The sequence below is a fragment of the Sturnira hondurensis genome, unplaced genomic scaffold (genome assembly GCF_014824575.4).
Source record: "Sturnira hondurensis isolate 20B ecotype Veracruz unplaced genomic scaffold, ASM1482457v3 Scaffold0025376, whole genome shotgun sequence".
NCBI lineage: Eukaryota > Metazoa > Chordata > Mammalia > Chiroptera > Phyllostomidae > Sturnira > Sturnira hondurensis.
The window spans coordinates 973,549-989,362 of record NW_028098007.1 but is presented as its reverse complement, the minus strand read 5'-3'; the positions used below and the strand labels follow the sequence as shown (position 1 = coordinate 989,362).

The 15,814-nt window shown below is 39.4% G+C and overlaps 1 protein-coding gene across 1 annotated transcript in view; it reads right to left on the bottom strand.

The window, feature by feature from the left end:
* GPBP1L1 (GC-rich promoter binding protein 1 like 1) overlaps positions 1-15,437 on the bottom strand; it is a 50,408-nt gene extending 34,971 nt beyond the window's left edge. The window contains exon 1 of the mRNA XM_037039496.1: positions 15,274-15,437. The gene's annotated coding sequence lies outside the window, so the exon portion shown is untranslated. The remainder of the gene's footprint in view (positions 1-15,273) is intronic.
* Between the last annotated feature and the right edge of the window lie 377 nt (positions 15,438-15,814).

The following is a 15,814-nucleotide window of genomic DNA, read 5'->3' as shown; positions in this document are numbered from 1 at the left end:
GTTTTTTTATATAACCATTTCTCTAACTAGCTATTGAAGGTAATTCAGAAATTCAAATTAATGGTCTGTTAGATTTTTTTTAAAACACATTTTTTAAAGATCTTATTTATTTTTCTTTAGAGGGGAAGGGAAGGAAAGAAGTAGAGAAATATTAATGTATGGTTGCCTCTCATGAGTCCCCTGCTGGGAACTGGCCTGCAACCCAGGCATGTGCCCTGACTGGGAATTGAACCGCGATCGTGTGGTTTACAGGCCTGCGCTCAATCCACTGAGCTACACCAGCCAGGGCCTGGTCTGTTAGATTTAGATATTCTCTCAGATGGAACAGCTTGCCGTAAGTGGTCAAAGAGCCATGTAACTTACTCACTTATTACCAGTCAACTAACCATAGCTAGATTCTTTAAAAAAAAAAAATACATGTTATAGAATTCTTCATATATTCACCTATTTTTAGACACTTAGTTATCAATGAAGACTTAAACTATGACTTAAGTTAGGCAGTAAGAGATGACACAAATATTCCTTTAGCAAATTCCCAACTCTCTTCCAGGTTCTAAAAACTTTTCTTCCTTTTTTTAAAAAAAGACTTTATTTATTTATTTTTTAGAGAAGAGAAAGGAGGAGGGAGAAGGTGAGGGAGAGAAACATCAATGTGTGGTTGCCTCTCACGTGGCCCCCACTGGGGACCTGGCCCACCACCCTGACTGGTAATCGAACTAGTGACCCTTTTGTTCACAGCCTGCGCTCAATCCACTGAGTTATGCCAGCCAGGGCTAAAAACTTTCCTGATATAAGAAAATGCTTGCATTTGTGGGCAATACTGGCACATGCTGGTAAATTCTAGTTTGGAGGATATTACTCATATAATCAATTAGTAGCCTTGCTCTACTGTTTTAAGTTAATGGAAATAAGATATCAAATTCACGATAGTAAATATCTCTGTGGGGAAATAAACAAAAAAGATTCACAGGGGCTTCAACTGTCTCCATAATGCATTATTTCTTAAGTTGAATGATGTGTACATGACTGTTCACTTTTCCCCTATACTTTTTTTATAGTTGTAATATTTAAATTCTATTAATAGAACAAGCATACAGGAAGTTAAGTACATGACTTAAATAACAATTTATAAATTGAAATACATATATGTGTATATAAACATACTTACATATCAACCAGAGTATATATATATAGTCCTTCAGCAAAATAGAATAGTCATAAAAACTGACCGTATACTAGTTATAAGACATTTCATTTAATTCCAAAGAACATTCCATATTCTCTAATCATACTGTATTGAAATTAGAAAACAAGCCCTGACTGGGTTGCTCAGTTGATTAGAACAATGTCCCGATACACAAGGTTGTGGGTTTGATCCCTGGTCAGGACATATTCAGGAAGCAATCAATGAATGCATAAATGAGAGGAACAACAAATCGATGCCCCCCATATCAATTAGTTAAAATAAATTAAAATGAGAAAACGTTCGCTTGTAGTCCCCACTCTCCTTCTCTTTCCTGAAGAAATCCTGTCCAAAGCCAGTAGGTGGGGTCAAGCAAGGTTAAGAATCTATGTGTGGCAGAGGGTGTGCAGACTGCTGGGGCCTAACCAGATATGATAGGTGTCCATGTGGGCAGGCAGATACGGAAATGTGTGTAGGTATGGCAACAGCCCAGGGCAGAATGTCAGAGCCCATTAGGCAACATAAGGCAAGTGTTCCAGTAGGAGGGCAACCAAATGCAAAGTGGGACATGAGTGGAATAAGAAGGGCATCCTGGCAGAGGGACAAGGCCAAACTGTTTCGGGGCTTCCAAGCAGCAAGGTGCTTTACCTAAGTGTTACAACCTGGGTGTAGTGAACAAGGAATCTATTCAAGACAGGATGTTATGACTGGGGTTGGTCATATACGGCAAATTGACTGAAAAGTAAAAAGAATTAGGGCAGAATTGGAGTCAGATTTTTTTCTGTGTGACAAAGGAAACAACGATAAAGAAAATTTCTAGCCCTGGCTGGTGTAGCTCAGTGGATTGAGCACGGGCCTGCGAACCAGAGGATCGTGGTTCGATTCCCAGTCAGGGCACATGCCTGGGTTGCAGCCGGGTTCCCTGCAGGCCAACTCCCGGCAGGGGACGCACAAAAGGCAACCACACATTGATGTTTCTCTCCCTCTCTCCTCCCCCTCTAAAGCTAAATAAATAAATAAATATTTTTAAAAAAAATTTTCTAACTTGAGTGACAAAAAACACTGAATAAATTTGCAATATTACAGCTAGGGCAGTATTTAATAAAAAACAAGTTTTAAAAACACTTTTTAAAAAAGACTAAAAACAGCCCAGGCTGGTATAGCTCAGTGGTGGAGTGAGGGCCTGTGAACCAAAAGGTTGCTGGTTCAATTCCCAGTCAGGGCACATGCCTGGGTTGCAGGCCAAGTCCCCAGTGGAGGGTATGTGAGAGGCAACCATACATTGATGTTTCTTTCCCTTCTCTTCCTCTCTAAAAATAAATAAATAAAATCTTAAAAACAAAGCAAAACTAGCAACATCTTAAAAAAAAAGACTAATTAAGAACAAACAGACCTAAGCATTTTAATCTAGATGACAGAAAGAGCAATGAAATAAACCTAAAGAAAGGAGAAAAGCCCTCCCCCGAAAAAAGGGGAAAATACCCCAAATGACTTTAAAATCGTAATTCTTGAGAGGCAACTGCACATTGATGTTTCTCTCTCCCTTCCTTTCTCTCTAAAAATATATTTTTTAAAAAAGAAAAGATGAGATCTAGAGAGAGTATAAAGCTGTAAGAGTTTCCAAGTCCTGTGTACTCCATTCCTTAGTTTCCATTTCTATTTGTCACTCCAGGTTCCAATTACTCTCCAATTAAAAAGACTGGTTTCACAGACACTATTAGTCTCTACTCTTGGCTGCCAGATCACTTCCTAAATCCAGGCTCAAATTATATCACTACCCTGCTCAGAAATTTTCTGGCTTCTTACCAACTACGGAATAGGATTTAAATTTCTTGGTCTGATAGTTCAGAAATAAGCCGCTGCCCACAAGTAACTTTCCCTTCTAAAATCCTCAAAGTAGTTTAATTGTGATGTCTAATGCACTTAACACCTGCTCCTTCCAGTATAGTTACAAAAGTTGACTTAACTGCTAGCAGGCCAAAAACTTGTTGCTTCTAGAATGCTGCCTTGTCCTTTGCACACAGCCATCTAGCATAGTGCCTTCTATGTAGTAAGGATGCAGAGATTTAATGAATTAATTTTATAAATTATAATAAAGCAAGGATGCAGAGAAGCTGGAACCCTCATACATCACTGGTAGAAATACAAAATAGTGCAGATGCCTTGGAAAATATTTGGTGGTTCCTCAGAAAGTTAAATATAGTACATGACCTAACATTTCCACCCCTAGGTATATATATCCAAGAGAAATGAAAACATATATTCACATAAAAATTTATAAGTGAGTATTCATAACAGCTTCAGTCACAATAGCCATAAGATATATAAACCCATCCATATGCTTACCAACAGATAAATACATAAACAAAATGTAGTATATCCATATAAGGGAATATTATTCAGCCATAAAAAGGAATGAAGTACTGATATATGCTACTACACTGATGAATCTTGAAAACAGTATGCTAAGTCAAAGAAGTCAGACACATAAAATGACATATATTGCTATGATTCCATTTATACGAAATAGCCAATCCAGAGACACAAAACAGATTTGTGGTTACCAGAGAATAGGGAAGAGGAAGTGGGACTGCTTAATGCATATGAGGTTTATGTTTGGGATAATAAAAAAGTTCTGGAACTAGATAGTGGTGATGATGGCAAAATATTGTGAATGTACTTAAAGCCATCAAATTACATACTTCAAATGGTTATGATGGTAAATCTTAAATTATGTGTTTTTTTGCCACAATTAAATAATTATACGTGTCAGAATTGCCTGTATCTGAATACCTGATCCAACCACTCACAAACATTTGTTAAATAGTTGGCCTTTGGAATACTTATGACTTTTTGGGCACTTCACTTATTCCCCTGTAATCTCTGAGGTACTTCACAAGGCCTAAGTTTATATCTTATAATTAAGTTTATACTGCTAGGAGAGGATGTCCATGCCAAGCACCTTATCTCAATCTCCTCTACCTTAGGTTCCCTTTACCACTCTACCTTGTGTTCTTGATCTCAATCACTCTCATTTTTCCCACAGAACAATACTGTCATCAACATCTACTACTACTGGTAAGCACAACCTCTATCTACTCTGTTTTCATGCAACTAACAAAAAAATCCACACCCACTTCTCCCCCAACTTCAAACAAAACTCATAGTCTGTATTTCCCTCTAAGGTATTTATGTTCAGTTCCCTGGATGTAGTCTTTCTTTTTTTAAAATAATTTTATTTATTTATTTTTTAGATTTTATTTATCTTTAGAAGGAAGGGAAAGAGAGAGGGAGAGAAATATCAATGTATGGTTGCTTCTTGTGTGTCCCCTGCTGGGAACTGGATTGCAAAACAGGCATGTGCTCTGACTGGGAATTGAACTGCGATCCATTGGTTCGCAGGCCCAGGCTCAATCCACTGACATACACCAGCCAGGCCCTGTAGTCTTTCTTAATAAAACTTCTACAGGGAGTAGTGTACTCTCAGTGTCTTCATTTTCTCACTCCCTCATTTATTCCTCAATCCACAGCAATTACTTCCTCCCCACATATCTACAATAATATCAAAAGTTACCTCCATAACACCACTGAGGTTTTGGTTCTAATACAGATTACCAGAAAATAACCAATGGAACCCCCCCAAAATATGCAGTGTCTAATTTTAACTACTCTTGTTTCAACATATTATATAACTCTGAAAATTAGGACCACTGAAGAGAAAACCAGGAAGGTATGAGGACCCAGAAGCTCAGCAAAAATATATTTCAAGAAAGTAGGAGCGATGAGCTACAAGTGCTATTAAATCAGATGGAAGACTGAGAACTGACCCCTGGATTTAGCAACATGGAAGTTACCAGGTGACCATATTGGATAGGGGCAGCAGTGAAGTGCCTGATTTGGATGCATTCAAAATGGAAGGAATTATAGACTCCAAGGGCAAACAGCTCCTCTGAGTGTGGTAGAACAGAGAAAATGGGTAGTAGCTAGGAGACATAAAGTCAAAAAGTTGTTTTTGGCCCTGGCTGGTGTGGCTCAGTGAATTGAGTGCTGACCCACAAACCCAAAGGTTGCTGGTTCAATTCCCAGCCAAGGGACATGCCTGGGTTGCAGGATAGGCCCCTGGCTGGCAGCATATGAGAGGCAATCTATTGGCGTATCTCTCACACATCAATGTCTCTCTCCCTCTAAACCAGCAAAGACTGGCCTTCAATAGGTTTGTACATACTCCATTTACTGTAACGGCAGGGAAGGCAGAATATCTAGGTACTACTACTACAATGAGAGCTTAGAATGCCTATTCTGATTGCTTCTATCTTCTCAATGAAGTAGCAACACAAGGTCTTCAGCTCATAGTGAGGATGGGAGGGTAAGGGAAGGGAGGGAGCAGGCTGGAGAAGAAAAAGGGTAAGAAATGAGAACTGGAGAATAAATGAACTATTAATAAGTACACTAATTTAGCACAGTAACAGCCCATACTTATAAGTTATCATGAATTTAAAGTGAGAACAATTAGCATAGTTTTGTAGTTTAAACAATCTAGTCCATCATCATGTACTCTCTGAAGTCACTGGCTTTTTTTCCCTAGAAGACCTGTACCCAATCCCCAAAACGCCAATCCCAGTAAAATACACATCTTGCTCTTTCTATTCATCACCCATGAAGTTGACAGTGGTTGAAGAAACACACAGAATCATGTTTGTAAACATTTCTGTTAACAACAACAAACCCCTGACCAATATACTCTCAAAGGTCAGAAACTTGTGGCTCACCACCCTGAAAGGATTATACACTGTTTACACGTACCTGGGCCAGCCCATCTTAAAATCCTTTCTCTTGGTTTCCCTGACATTACATCACGAGAGCAGGACTGCATCAAGGAATAAAATTTTGAAATATTTTGATGATACAGGCTGCCAATTTTATATGGCTGTGTAGAACATTAAAAAAGGACAACTCCTGGACTTCTGCCAAGATGGAGGCATAGGTGGAAACACTGTGCCTTCTTCCACAACCAAGTTTGAATACAACAAAAGTTTTGGAGAACTAGGACACACCCAAAGACCAGAAAACTGAATTATACGGAAGTCCGACAGCTACGAACCGTTCAACGGGGACGGTAAGAGAGGCGGAGCCAGCAGCGGAGCTGGGTAGGGCAGGACAGACCAAGGAGCGCAGGCAGCCTGGACCTAGTCGGGGTGCGGGGCAGACTGACCAAGGTCGCACATCTGCGCCCAGCGAGACGGACCACAAAGGCCCCAGGGGGCGAACCCAGTGGTGGAGGGCTGACAGCGGTGGCACACTCGCATGCAGTGGAACAAAACACCATATTTTTAGAGGGGAAAGGAAAGAGAGGGAGAGAAATATCAATCTATGGTTGCCTCTGGTGTGTCCCCTGCCGGGAACTGGCCTGCAACCCAGGCATGTGCCCTGACTGGGAATCGAACCGAAATAGTGTGGTTCGCAGGGCCATGCTCAATCCACTGAGCTACACCAGCCAGGGCTTAAAAAACTTTTTATAAAAGATTTTACTTATTTACTATTTACAGAGAAGGGAACAGAGGGAGAAAGAGAAGGAGAGAAACATCCTTCAGTTGCCTCTGGCATGCCCCCCAACTGGGGACGCGACCCACAACCCAGGCATATGCCCAGACCAGGAATTGAACTAGCAACCTTTTGTTTCGAAGGTCGGCACTTAATCCACCGACATACACCAGTGGCTCTTTCATTTTTTAAAGATCTTATTTATTTTTTAGAGTCATGGGAACAGAAAGAAAGGGAGAGAAGCATTGATTGGTTGCACACCCCAACCAGGGACCAAACTCACAACCCAAGCATGTGCCTTAACTGGGAAATCAAACCGGCAACTCTTGGCTTTGTATGATGATGACACCCAAACCAACTGAATCACACCAATCAGGGCTACCTTAGTATTTGTTTTAATTTCACTAAAAAAATTCATAAAGGACATAAAATGGGAATAGGAACATAAGGGGACATAAGACAACTTTAAGATTTTTTCCACTGTAGCATTTTCCCATTAAGAAAATACTCAATAACACCATTACTGTATTGAGAAGTGAAGCCTGCTATTGCATGATTGGGGTCCAATAAACAGAAAAAGAGTTCTACTCTAGTGCAAACTCAGTAACAACGAACTTACTTGTCAGAAAATGTAACTGAAACACCAATACAAAAGAACCTATGCACCCCGATGTTCTAGCATCACAATTTACAATAACCAAGTGCTGGAAGCAACCTAGGTGCCCATCAGTAAATGAACAGGATCAAAAAACTATGGTACATTTACACAATGGAATTCTATGCAGCAGAAAGAAAGAAGGAGCTCCTACCCTTTATGACAGCAATGGATGGAAGTGGAAAGCATTATGCTAAGCGAAATAAGCCAGGGAGTGAAAAACAAATACCATATGATCTCACCTTTAACAGGTACATAAACAACAAAACAAACAAACAAGCAAAATATAACCAAACACACTGAAATAGAGAACAGGCGGACAGTGTCCAGAAGGGAGAGGGGAGGAAATTTCAAGGGAAAGGGGAAAGGGTTTATAGGAACAAAGTAAAAGGACACATGGACAAAAACTAGCGGGAATGGAAATGGGAGGGAGATGGAGAGGGCTGGGTGGGTATGCTGGGATGGGAGTAAAAGACAAAACTGTACTCGAACAATTAAAATAAAATAAATAAATAAATAAATAAATAAATAAATAAATAAAATAACTGGAAAAAAGTAACCAAAAATTTTATATATTACCATGCCCATAAGAAATATGCAAGTGATATGCAAGTGCTCTGAAATAATATAAAGCACTACAGAAAATGTTACCTTGAAATCACTCACCAATTCCTACTTTATTTTTTTTGATGTCCATTCCCCTCCTTTTAAAAAATATATGTATTTTATTGATTATACCATTACAGTTGTTCTAGTCCCCCTTCATTCCCTTCCGCCCGCACACCCCTCCCCCACCACTCTCCCCCCCTTAGTTTATAACCACGTGTCTCAAGTTCTTTAGATTCTATATTTCCCCTACTATTCTTGCCCTCCCCCTATCTATTTTCTACCTACTGTCTATGCTATTTTCTGTACCTTCTCCCCCCTTCTCCTCCTCCCACCCCTCTGTTGCTAACCCTCCATGTGTTCTTCATTTCTGTGGTTCCGCTCCTGATCTAGCTGTCCCAATTCCTACTTTAAAGACCTGGGTCAAATCATGAGATACTACTTCACACCTACTAACCTGGCAAAACCAAATTCTGTATTTATAAAGATGCAAAGCAACGAGCAATTCTCACATATTGCAGGTGGAAGTATAAACCTGTACAACCACTTTAGGAAAGTTTGGCAAATACAAAGCTGAAGTTGTGAAACCTCTATGACCCGCCAATCTTAATCACACAAAATGCAAGACAAAACGCCCAGGCCTTTCTCCAGATAAATTTTAAAAGGTTGAGAACTACTGCTTTTAAGAATTGGGAGTAGACAAAAGGGAAAATTCTTGTTTAAGATTATATTTTAAAGAAAAAGAGAGAGAGAGAGAGAGAGATAAAAAAGGCATTCATTTAAGTTTTTCACTTTATTACTTGGGAAACTACCCTAAATAGAAGCAGTAACAAAAAAAATGTTCTATAAGGTACAAACTCTACAATTTTAAAAACCAGGGTCCTTTGTTAAAAGAAACCATATTTAGGTAGATTATGCAGATAAAGAATTTATCAGGTATTGGGGATTCAGAGAATGAATGAAAAAGCATCCTTAATGTGGCAATCACGCAAAAACTAAGTTTGGTCAAACTCACAAACCAAGGTCACACCACAGGAAGAGCCTCTTAGGAAACTGGCCCACTAAGCATGGCCACTGCCACAAGCTAACAGAACGAATTCTAAATTGTCCTCGTTTCCTTGCACCTCTCACTCTAGATGCAAGTTGCCAGTCAAGTGTATCAAAGTGGCACAACTGCCGGGGTCTAGGACAGAAAGTATATGTACGTAAGATGTGTATATCTGTGTACACATGCAAGGTATAGGCACACAGCCTTTCCAGTTTCCTCTTCCACTAACATTCACAAAAAGGCAACTCTGGAAGAGGGTTAAAACAGTAAACAGACAAAAGGAACAACAAAGGAGTAGAATATGCAACCCACAAATCCTTCCGATTTTCCCATTAGTAATAAACTTTAACTGTGTGCCTTCTTCTGCTTCATGTTCCAAAAAACATTTCCTGAAAGTAATTTCACAAAATACAAAAAATGTTTAAAAAATAGAATTTACATTGCCCTGGCTTGTCTGGCTCAGTGGACTGAGCATCAGCCTGTGAAAGGAAAGGTCGGTGGTTCAATTCCCAGTCACGGCATGTGCCTGGGTTGGGGGCCAGGTCCCTCAGATGGGGGTGTATGAGAGGCAAGCCATCCACGTAATGTCTTGCACATTGATGTTTCTCTTTCTTGTTCTGCCTCCCTTCCTCTCTCTCTAAAAGTAAATAAAATCTTTAAAAATAAAATGCATAATCTTTCTCAGATAATCTCCTTCACAATATTTTGTCTTTCAAAATCACAAACACTTGCTGTAACCATACCTAAAATTACTATCCCACTAGTAGAAATGGAATTCACTGAAATTCGAAACAGTTCCAAATAATAGTATCATACATACACACATTTACTATCTAATGTAATCTGACATTAAATTCTGCCTCTAAGATTCAGACAACTAAGTGGATTAGATTTATTCAAGTTTCCGAAGCTAACATTTTAGAACCAGAAAAAATGTTTTTATAGCATTTATTCCCAAAGTCACTGTATCAACTATACTACAAACAGGCTATTCAGTAGTAATATATACAGTTATATTGGCCCTGAAAGGCTCCAAATTCCCTATAAAAGAAAGTGTATGGACTACTTGTCACATTTTAAAAACTAGTCTTTATAACTGACATTTAAGAGTAGTGATTACTATATCACAAGATACATGTTTTTACTTCATTTTACTTACAAGTATTTCTAAAAATTTCTTCTCAATAATAAACTTCTGCTTCCCCATCCAAACATTATTTTTACATTAGAAGAGCAGACTCTGGATCTAGCTGACTCTGCCATTTATTTACTAGCTGTGTGACTTTCGGCAAGTTACTTCACCTATTTTTGCTCCAAATACTTATCTGTAATTTGAAAATTGTCGGGAAGTTGATGGTTAAATGAACATATGCAGTGTTAAAAATGCAGTTTCTGAGAAGAGAAAATTTCAGACAATATAGGATGAGGAAACTATTCACTAGTAACCAAAACCAGTGTACACCCAGCATCCTTACCTCAATTTTTATAATATAATAAATATTTACTAGAGAGAAAACAAACTACCTTAGAAGTTAATACTGAATGGGGGCAGGGGAATCCCCAAATGCACAGAATCACCTATGAAGTTACCTTTTCTTCTAATCACTCCCCCTCAAAATCAATCTTGATCTAAGCCTCTCTATATCCAACTACCAATTTTCAGGAAATCAGGAAAATTTAGAATATGGGAAACTAGGCAGGACAAATGACCTGGCTTCTTTAACAGAGTGCAAGAAGGAGCCCTGGCTGTCGTGTCTCAATGGGTTGAGCCACTGATTGCTGATTGGGACCCATGTCTTGTTTGTGGGCATGCAAGAGGCAAAGCACAGATAGGTCAATGTTTCTCTCCCTCTCTTTCTCTCAAAACAAAAACCAAAAAACCAAAAAACCAACCACGAAATCTTTTTAGAAAGTGTAAGGAAAAAAGAAGAAACACAAATTAAGAGGCCTGAAAGAACATCAGTCAATTACAGTGTATGGATTCTGACAAAAAGCAAAACAAAAACAAATCCCCCCACCACCACTAGAAAAATCAACTGAAACATAACTAAGAAAAAACAAAACTCCATGTGCAGTGATCTGTTCAGATTTCACTGGACTGGTAAAAAGGATGTTCATTAAAAACAATTTCAGCCCTGACTGGTATAGTTCAATGGATTGAGTGTGGGCCTGTGAACCAAAGGGTTATTGGTTCAATTCCGAGTCAGGAAAAGATGCTTGGGTTGCTGGCCAGGTCCCCCGTTGTGGGTGCATTAAGAGGCAACCACACATTGATGTTTCTCTCCCTCTCTTTCTCTCTCCCTTCCCCTCTCCCTGAAAGTGAATAAATCTTACCAAACAAACAAACAAACCAAAAAACCCCCACACATACAACAATTTCAGAAAATTTAACAATTATGAAGTGCTTATTTTCAGGCATTGTTTTAAGAACACTACAAACATCATTTTACTTATTAACCACAATAACCCTATAAGGTACTACTGTCCCTATTTATCAGAGGAAGAAACAGGCTGGGACTGTTTCTAAACAGTTTCTAAACTGTTTCTCAACTAAAACTCCCCCAAAGTCATAAAGCTCTAAGTGGCAATGCTGAGATTCAAACTCAGGCTATAAAGTTGGTGCCCTTAATTACCACATCATACTATCACTCTACACGATGTGATGGAAACAGCACTTTGAAATCTAATAAAACTGCTGAAACTCCCATCTCTCCTTATGTTACATAAATTATTTTTTTCAGAACCTCTGTACACTCACTTGCAGAAGGGTTAATGTTTATTTTAAAGTGTTTTATGGAATGACAATATATATCAGACTGCATTACTGCCTCTAGCTTACAAAGCCCACAATAAATGGTTCTCACTACCCTTCCTGGTAAAACTAATTAAAAAGTAGAGCTAATGATTTCATAAACACATAGCAGAAACAGTGGAGCAGCTCTAGCTTTTAATTAACTGACCGAAGAGCACCCAAACCAACTTTTCAACATACTTATAAACTCCAAAAATAGCAATAATTCAGAAAAGAATATTTTATACAATGAACTGTACACTTAAAATCAGCAAAAACAAGAGCTTACAATCTAAATGTGAAGTATAGCCCAAACTTATATGAATTTGATTTTTGAAAACAAACCAAACGTATTCCACACAAACAGACCTATTGCTTAGAAAGTTTACTAACACTTTGTTTATGCTGGTGATTCTCCAGCCCGACGTCTACATAATATAAGGCAAAGTAGTTTTATCATAGGAAAGGAAGGTAAATTTAATGAGTATGTTAAAAAATCAACTCCTTAAAAGACAGCCTTCTATGTTGTTATCCTGTGAATACTTTTGTGCTTATTCGTTCAACTACTAAGTTATTTGGTGGCAGAAATATTTTAAGGTCACCTAGGTATCCCTAGTGCCTACCACACCGAAATTGGCACCATAAAGCCTCTAGCATTTCTTAAAAGGAGAATGATTGACAAGTTTTGTCTAAGAAAATGAAAAATAATTTGCCCAAAAGATCAATTAAAGGCTGTTTGCTTTAGTAAAGGAAAATAACTATTAGAACCTCTTAAATATCTGCATAGCGTATATTTGAAATCAAATATACAAACTCAATTTACTTAACGATAGCAGTATTTTACCTCTTTGGTTAAACTATGCTTTTGGACAAAAGTTCAGCACTGCTTATAGAACTGTATTTCAAGGTTGACTGTAGTCAGTTTTGTTTTAGGCAGACTTCAGTGGGAAATAAAAATCAGAGTTTGATTCTGATGTGACTTGGGCAGCAGCTAGGTTTCAGCAAAAACACATATTAATTCCAGACAACAGAATCAATAGTCATTTATCTAAGCACACCTACATCCCCCCCCCCGTTGAAAAACCATAAATACACCAAAATTAATTTTTTCCATGAACTACATTTCCAGTAGGGATTGTTTAAAATTGCGTGTGTCTCAACTTTTCAACAGTCTTATTTTCATGGTTCAAGGCAGCAGTCATAATGGTTAATTAAACAAATGACTTAGAAACAGATTGCTTAACTTTGAATACGGGCTCTATTACGCACTTGCTGGATGAGTCTTAGGACTTATTTTCCTCAACTAAAAAATGAGGGGGTAAAACAATATTTACCTCATAGGAGCAACAAATTAATAAATATAAAGTACTTTTAGAGCAATACTCCTTGGCACATTAGAGTTGCCACTATTATTAAGTGTATACAATTCAATCATAAAAGATACACAACCTGAAGTCTGATTCAGAATTGTGTTTTATCTTTACCTGAGTATTTAAAATGAAGTATGAGGAGAAATGTACCCCAGATATCTTACTATTCCAGACTTATTATTCCAAACTTATTAAAAAGGATGGAATCTGCCCTCCTCAGCCAAGCTTTTACAAACAGCCACTGATGGAGTAAAGCACATAGTTCAATTCATCCAAAATATAAAAGGCTTCACAACACTTTCCCCCCAAATTTCAAGAGCTCTAAGATACTACCCAGCATCAACTGAAAAATATTTGTATAAACATATAAAAACCATTTTAAGTATCCTGAAAAAAACACAGTAAAGTTTCACCTAAATTAATGTTTAGTACATAACGATGGCAAAAAAACGACTCGTAATTTCTATAAAGCACTTTAAATGTTTTTTTCTTGTTAAACCATTAAGAATAACCAAAAAAAAAAAATCCTAAAAGAACTGACAAAAATAAGCTTTTGTGTTGAAAGAATGTAGGAAGGTAAACTGAAACTCACTCCCTAGGGAAGATGACAGTTTATTTTACTATTAATTGCAAAGTTCTCATTCACATTTTATTCACATTTATTTTATCTTTTAGACAGATTGCAACTTGAAACTCAAGCACCTTCCCAAACACTGAAGTTAACTGTTTCTTGCTTCCATTCTATGCCTTTTTGTTTCCAGTTAGACTTCTGGATCTTATGGTTAAAAAAAAAAATAAAAGCAAACAGAAAGACAGTCTTTTGTTTAAAAGGGCACAAAAATCAGGCACTCTACAGCTGAAGTTTGTTTTCAGTTGTCTGCACGCTTCTAATGAATGTCCCAAACTTAACAGCACTCTGATTCCCTTTCAAGTATTACACATAAAAAACTTTAGAAAGAGCCAGCAGTCCTCCAAATTACAAATCTAATTCTACTTATTGAAGACTACCAGTCACTTTATTTTTGGATAGGGTTCTGTTACTAAACTATAGCATAAACTACCCATTAACTCCGTTTTTCCCAAGCAATAAATACCAACATTAAGAGCAAGTATTTCAACAAATATAACAAACCAACCTCGGAGCACAAAGTTGGCTGATTAATAGTACAGCATAATTTCAAAACTATAAGCAACTACAAGCCCCGCACCCACTCTTATGTAAACTTCTGGAGTAAGCAAAGTTGTTTGGCCTCACCTTGCTTTTCACCTACCAAGGACTCTTCAAGATAAGACATCAATTGCAAGTAGACCAAAAGATCAAAAGATTCAGTTGTCTCCCCCTAAGTGAAACAACTAAAAATTTCAGACGGCTTAACGTACTTAAATTACTGAAGCTCAGGGCACTTCCCCAAGCTACAGCCATTTTAGATCAGCCTTTCTTTTGAATTTCACGGCCGGGGGGCGGGGGGGGAGAGGTGGATTTAAAACAAAAAAAAAATTCGTTATACTTCAAAATCTACCAGCCTTTTTTCGGGGGTGGGGGAGGTAGGCGGTGGATAAACAATCTAAATCAACGAAAATACCTCGCTACCAAGGAGAACCAGAACGCTGGGGGATAAAGGATTTTTCTCCTCCACATACCCCATGTTTGACTTACACAAATATTTCCTTAGATTTTCCTTCATTGGAAAAGAGCCGTTGGCTCTAATTCAAAAAGAAAAGAAAAAGAAACCCGTAAACCAAGTCACTCAACCGCCAAGGCGAAACGCCTGGAGAGGAGCCAGAGAGCCGCAGGTGAGCGTCCCGACCCGCAGACCAAAGTTAAAGTAGGAGCACTCAGGGCGAGACACCGCGACGCTCGTGCTGAAAGCGCTGCCCGCTGGGGGAGGTGCGTGGTGCGAACCACGAGACCTGAGGGTTCTACTCCCGTTCCCGGGACCGACCTACACCCAACCACCTGTGTGAGAGCCTTCTTTAACTTGTTTCAGCAGCCGGCCGGTCAGGCACCGGGCGGAGTCCTTCACCGGCAAGATCCCATACCCGTCTCCTATCACCCCGTGGTCTGGAATTCCTACTCACCAGGCAGCGGCCGGGGAACGGCTAGGGAGCAAACGCGGAGTCTGAGGGTGCGTCCTCCGCTTCCTGATCCCGCAGAAGTGCAGAGCCCACAACCATAACAAAGCTCTTCCCAAAATGGCTGCCCAGGAGACCCAGGAGGGGCAGAGCGGGTGTAGAGGGAGGAGCGATGACCAGGCCAACCCGCCCCCATTCGACCCCGCCTCACACACGCCTACCCACTCCAACCGCCCACAGGGCACGCAAGCGCACGCGCCCCGTTCTGATGACCCTGCCCTCGCCCCGCGCCGCCAACGTTCGGGCGCGTGAACGGCAGTTATTCCTCGCCCCGCCCCCTAGCTCCCTTTCCCCTCGGCTAGAGGCGGCGGCCATCCGAGTTTGATACTCCCCTCCTGTCCCTGCCCAACACTAGGGCCTAGACGCATGTCAATGATTGGGTGGTGTGTATGTGTACCCGCTTTTCTCCGCCCCTTCGTTCTTTACCCTCCCACACCTCACCTCTGGACAAGCACTCATCTCCAAATTACCTCTACAAGTACTAGCA